The sequence below is a fragment of the Octodon degus genome, unplaced genomic scaffold, assembly GCF_000260255.1.
Source record: "Octodon degus isolate 3935 unplaced genomic scaffold, OctDeg1.0 scaffold00146, whole genome shotgun sequence".
Taxonomy (NCBI): domain Eukaryota; kingdom Metazoa; phylum Chordata; class Mammalia; order Rodentia; family Octodontidae; genus Octodon; species Octodon degus.
The window spans coordinates 6,647,149-6,653,499 of NW_004524722.1; the positions used below are offsets into that span (position 1 = coordinate 6,647,149).

Consider the following 6,351-nt stretch of genomic DNA (forward strand, 5'->3'; position numbering starts at 1 on the left):
ATCCCCTTTTTTTGTTAAGTTCCATCATTTAAATACTATAGGTGTGTGCTCTTACTGAGAAGTTTTTTCACATCGAAAGAAATTACCAACAAAGTGAAAAGGCAACCCACAAATTTTAGAGCCAGTTATTCCTTACCTAACATACGTTTCAACAATTGATATGATAGGTATTCTAGGTGCTGAAGATAATCCTTTAAGAAACAAAGACAAAACATATGTATGTTCCAAAGAAAAACTAAAAACATTAAACAAACAAAAAGTTTAAATTATTTCAGATAATTCTAGCTGTTATAGGCAAAATATTTTTAAAACAATTTTATTGAGAAAAAAGACTGTTTCAAAACCAATTACTAGTACAGTTTCAATAATTAACACATTGTATACTGTTGTCTTAGTGGTTATTCATTTTGCAAGGTGCAGACATGATATCCTGTCCACAGACACTATTAGAACAAATCCCTCTATTCATTGAATTAAGAGAATGCAGCTCTATATCTATCCTATTTTGAATATACAGAAGAATGTACCATCTTTTTCCTTCTTTTTTTTTGGCAGTACTGGGTATTGATTTTTTTATATTTTTATTGAGAAACAAATAGCAATGAGATAGTTTCACAACAAATTACTGGCATATTTTCAATAACTAATACATTGCATATTGTTGTCTTAGTGGTTATTCATTGTACAAGATGCCAACATGATATCCTGTCTCTCTCTTTTTTTCTTTTTTTTCAACCAGGGATTGAACTCAGGCCTTGCGCTTTCCAGGGAAGCATTTATTCCACTGAGCCATCGCCCCAGCCTGTCTCAAACACTATTATAACAAATCTCTCTGTTCATTGAATTAAGAAAGTGGAGCTATATATCTATCCTAAGTATTTTGAGTATACAGATACAAAAGGGTTGTTCATTTCTATTCAACTTTTTTGGTTAGTTTTGTCAGAGAAGGACATTCCATTGTCATTTAAATTCTGTAGGTGCTTGAATTCAGCAGAATCTCCCAATGGAGTCCAGTAGTCCATAATAGTAGTGAGTTTTCCATAGGACAGGCAATGTCAGAAGTTGTTGACTTGAGCCTTTTACAGCTCAGCATATTAATGTGGCTTTACTTTTTATACTTCATTTTCATACTTTCTGCTGCATGGTTAAGACCAAGATAAAGCAAGACCTGTATAAAAAGAAATGTAACTTTTGTATCTCACAAGGTCAGTCAAATACCCTCAGGATTTAACCAGAATCCCTATACCACAGTTTGTAGATCCTTTGTCAGTGTCAGCCATGTGGATGAGTCACAGCCATTGCTTGACCAATTTGCTCTCTGTGAAAGCCTGAGAGAATGTTTTCTCCCCATGTCATTCTCCTTAGGCACACTCTACATTATCGATCACATTCCTCTGTGGCTCCATAATCTTCTTGATCAGAAAGTTTGTGACACAACTGAGTTACATAATGTTACAGTATAGGTTCTCCTATGTCCTGAGTCCTCACTGACCTTGAAAGGCTAGGGCCAAAATGTTGGCTGTCCGTGCAGCCCTTCTTTTTCTCTGATTTTTGGTCTGCAAACTTAGGTTGTTAACCCTCCAGAAGAGAAGCTTATTATTACCCTACAACATATGCAGTTGGGTTTAACCTAATTATCTGTCTGAATATCAAACATCTTAGGCATAACATAGAACACGTATTTTCCATCAAGTATTGATATCAGAACCAGGCATTGAACTCAGGCCCTTGTGCTTCCCAGGCAAGAGCTTGTTCTACTGAGCTATCTCCCTTGTCCCTAGATGCAAAATATGACACAACGTGTGAGAGTGACCAGAAAAGCCTGAGAAGGCCATTCTGCATATGATCATTAGAAATTCTCTCTTCAAAGATGATTTGGAGCTGAGATTATGAATGTTGGAAGTCAATCACTTGAACAAATATGGTAAACCTGTCCTAATGAGAACTATGAATGGTAAGTGAGTCCAGTGAGAGTAGTAAAGAGAAAACCTAGCCCAAGAATAAACAAAAGTGCAAGGAGTAATGGACATTCCAGCATGATAGTGGCAGTACAGTCCTGGAGCAGAAAAGCACACCAAATATCAGTGGCCTCTAGAGAGATCTGCTATAGACACAAGGACATATTTGTCCAAGTAAAGGAGACATAGCCATGGGATTGCTTGCAGAGTTTGGACCTGGTAGAAAACTGGAGGTCAATGAAAAATTATAGAATGGAAATTTGCATCAAAACCAAAGTGTGTATCCCATCCTTTAACATGGAAACAGAAAATAGGCAGAGCCTTAAAATCCAAGCTCCTATTCTAGTGGTACTATAGAAGGAAAGGTACAATCCAGAGTCCTTATATCTTGATAAGTTTAATTGGAATGGTGCCCAACACTAAAGCATCCACCTCAAATATTGGTAAATTATATGAATTTATCCTCTTTAATTGTGAACTGGATGCCAGTTGTGGTAAATATCAACCAAAAGATTGTTGAATCTGGCCAGTCAGCTATAAATAAAGGAGACCTAAAACAACACCCATCCAAATATATTTTATCAGGGTTTCCTAGATTTGGGTGAGGGACAAGGTAATTGGATAAAAATAAATATCCTGCTCTATCCATGAGAGGTCCCATATTCATTTTTATTGACTGCTACCAAGTATTCACTAATACTTGCCGTTGATTTTTATTTAACTCTTGCTTCAAAGTCATATCCTCTATTTTGAATACAGTACCATAAGTATAACGCTCTTCTAAATTATGCTGATTAATGTACTAACCTCTAAAGCAGCATAATTTTAGAAATTGATAGCAAGGCTTTGAGGAACACACAATGAGGTATTCAGAAAGTTGTTCTGCTCTGAGCTTTTGTAGTATTCAGTGGGCAAATATGGCAGTGGCTTTTTGCAAGACAGCTAAGTAGCAGTAGCAAGAACATCAAGAATGGAGCCAGCCTGGCTTTGGAGAACATCTAAGCCTGTTGAAGAAAAAGGAAGACTACAAACTTCATGCAGATGACTATCATTAAAAAAAAAAAAAAAAGAGTGCTCCAAAACTCTTTGAAAAAAAGGCTCTTGAAAAAAAAATCTAGATGAATTCTACTATAAAATGACTTGGGTTAAGCTCCAGGATGGAATTCATGTTATTTAGAACAATAAGGAAGAAGTAACTCCAGAACAGCTAAGGCCAATGAGAACTCAGGATGTCAAATATGTAGAAATGAAAAGGGTTGTAGAAGCTAAGAAAATGGAAAGACTAATATTAGAGCTCCATCTGCTGGACTTCCAGGGAAAGCAACAGAATAAGCATGTGTTCTTTTTTGAAACCAAAAAAGAAGTTGAACAGTTTGATAGTGTCACTCACCTGCAAAAAGCCCCAGAACTTGTTGGCAGAGTCTTTAATAGACCCAAGATAGAGACCTTAGAGAAGGAAAAAGCGAAAGCACTTACCCATCAGACTCAACTTAAGCAGATAGCTAAAGAAAGACAAAAGCAATATAACTGCCTGATGCAATGGATTGAACAAGAGAAGAAAGTATTCATTATTTCACAGAAAATTCAAACATGCGAAGATCTTATGGATGAAACTCAGAAGGTGAAGGTGATCAAAGAAACAGTGAAAGCCCCAGCCATTTACAAGTGTCAGAGTCATCAGAAACACTGAAGGGCTGTAGATAAGCCTTATCATTTGCATCAAAAATAATTCAGTTTTAAGTAATAACTTCAAATTCCATTAGTTCAGATGAAATTGGGCGTATTCAGGGTGATGTGGCCATAGAACCATTCGTTCAAATGGCATGGCTTTCCTGTTTATACCCATGAGTTCTGATTGATGTAGTACTTGATGTTTTTCTATGAGCAATATTAAAGCCCCTTACCCCATGTCCAAAAAAAGGCAGCATAATTTAAATGTTTAATAAAAATAGCATATAAAATTTCATCAACAAGCAACACTTTTTGGGGAATAAGACTCTATAAGCCACATGAAACATCATGGGACCAAAAGTCTTGAAAGAACAAAAGTCATATATTAATTGAATAGCACTACTGTATGCCAGACATAATGCCGATCCTGCAGAGAAAATTAATTAAACATGGTCTATATATATCCAGGATGTTTGTGTGTTTCAAGAGAAATTGAAAAATCTAAAATTTCTTAATTAAAAAAATAAATAGGAATAATAATACAGCAAATAGTGGAGTTACAGGTAGCAAGCCTATGAGCACATCCCTTTCTGGCTAACTCAAAATCACATTTATATGTACTTTTTTCATGGAAAACCTTTAATATTTTATTGCAAAAGAAAAGCCAATGCTTTAATTTGACTCCATTTCAAAACTACTGTAATCCAAGTGCTAAAAACTGAAATGGAGCAAAGGGATTAAGATCTCACTACATTACTTTAAATGGGATTTGAGGGAATATCAATATGAGCTTCACATATACAATTTGTCATAAGTGAGAATAAACAAAGTCAAAAACTATACTGGGAAATACCTATGGTGCATGCAGCAGGGATTTTATCTATCTAAAATCTGTGTTTTGTAAAATAATAAAGAACAATATCTTTTGAAGCCATTATAGAAGGACTGTGGAGAGGAATTATTTTTAAAAGTTCCCATGTACAGTGTCTGAGGTTTGATCCCCTGTGTGCTGTGCCAGCCACAACCCAGGGGTGTGCTGAGACCATGACTGACACTGGGTATGGTAGTGCACACCAGTAATCTCAGCACTTTGGAAGCTAAAAACAGGAGGATCAATAAGAGTCCAATCTGTGTAGTGAGACCCTGCAGAGTCTGTGCTAAATACATTTTGAAAATAAAATAAAATAATAAAAGTTCCCAAGTATAAGCTAATATCATGTGTGGGACCTTATTAAGAAATTTTTATAAATTGGGTTTTCTAAGGCATCAAAAATCAGAAAGTCACATGCAAGGACAAGGATAAGTCTTCTCAAATTAAAAAGAACCAGAACTAACATTGATATCAATGAATCAAAGTTTCTTATCTTGTAAATGGTCAAATCAGTATATTAAAAAGTTTCATTCAGCGATAAGCTCTGTGATACTTAAGTTTGAATTTAACTGTGAGTTATATAAGGCTTTTTATGTGGCGCTTTGGTGATTACATTACATGAGCAACTTGTTTCCAAAGAAAATACTTTATTTCAGAGGAAATAAAAAATGAAGTGTGGCTCTCTCCAGCCCGTGCAGTGCACCAGGCAGGCCCAGTGAGGGGTGCCCACCACCCCCTGGACCCTCCCTCCACCCAGCAGACAGGCCTACTCTTGAACCCTGCATTGGAAATACTGGCAGAGGGACTAGGATCAAGACCCAGCCAGATAATCCAGGAGCAAAACATCTTGCCAGTGGGGCAAAGCAGGTTCAATTCCACAGGCTACAGCAGGAAGAAGACAAGCACAGTAGTCAGACCCAAGACAGGTTCAGTTGGATGAGTTCGAACTAAGTAGATCTGGACCTGGAAAGATGAGACATACTGCTACACCCAGAACTATGAGAGCATCCTCTCTCTCTCTCTCTCTCTCTCTCTCTCTCTCTCTCTCTCTCCCTCTCTCAATCAAAAGATGGGGCAACAGGTAACTCAAGTGAAATAGTCTGCCTGGAAGACTAAAGGTACATCAAGGGGAGGCAATTAGATAGAATTTACTATAAATAATTTAAATACAAAGCCCCAATTTAATATATGGTTAGCTATACAGTCACAATGTTTGCTCTTATGGTCTAAAATACAAACCCATGAGTTACAAAAGTTTGTCATTTGCTAAATCTTACTACCCATTATTAGTGTTGCTAATTTTACAGAACCAGGGACTGAACTTAGGCCCTTGCACTTGCCAGGCAAGCACTTATTCTACTGAGCCATCTCCCTGACAGTGTTACTAATTTTAATGCTGTAAATACAAAACTGTTAACTGCCTTAAGCACATAATATCCCTTGTATAATATCATATTACTAAGGTAATAATTGCACCAAAGCTCTACACCAAAGGTCAGAGGACAGTGCTATACAAAATGACAAAGACAAGTAGTATAATGCATTTGCAGGCTCTGAGTCCATGCAGAACAAATGCAACAGACAATATCATAGAGGAAATTGGAAGTCACATTCCTGAATTCTCTGAAATAATAGCGTCTGAAGTAGAAAAACAACTGCAGAAAGATTTAGAGGCAATCAGATCAGAAATAATCTCCAAAGTAAAATAAGAAATGATAACTAGAATGAAAGAATTACTAAGTGCTTTAAAGAAGACATTGATAAAAACTAGAGGAGAACACAAAAATGATGGAAATCTTGAATGAGCAACAAAGGAAAGAAATAGAATGTATGAAGCAGATTCAAATAGAT

General features: G+C 36.4%; 1 pseudogene; it reads left to right on the plus strand.

Moving 5' to 3' along the window:
- Positions 1-2,875: 2,875 nt before the first annotated feature.
- On the plus strand, positions 2,876-3,648 carry LOC101576296 (annotated as a pseudogene).
- Positions 3,649-6,351: the final 2,703 nt, after the last annotated feature.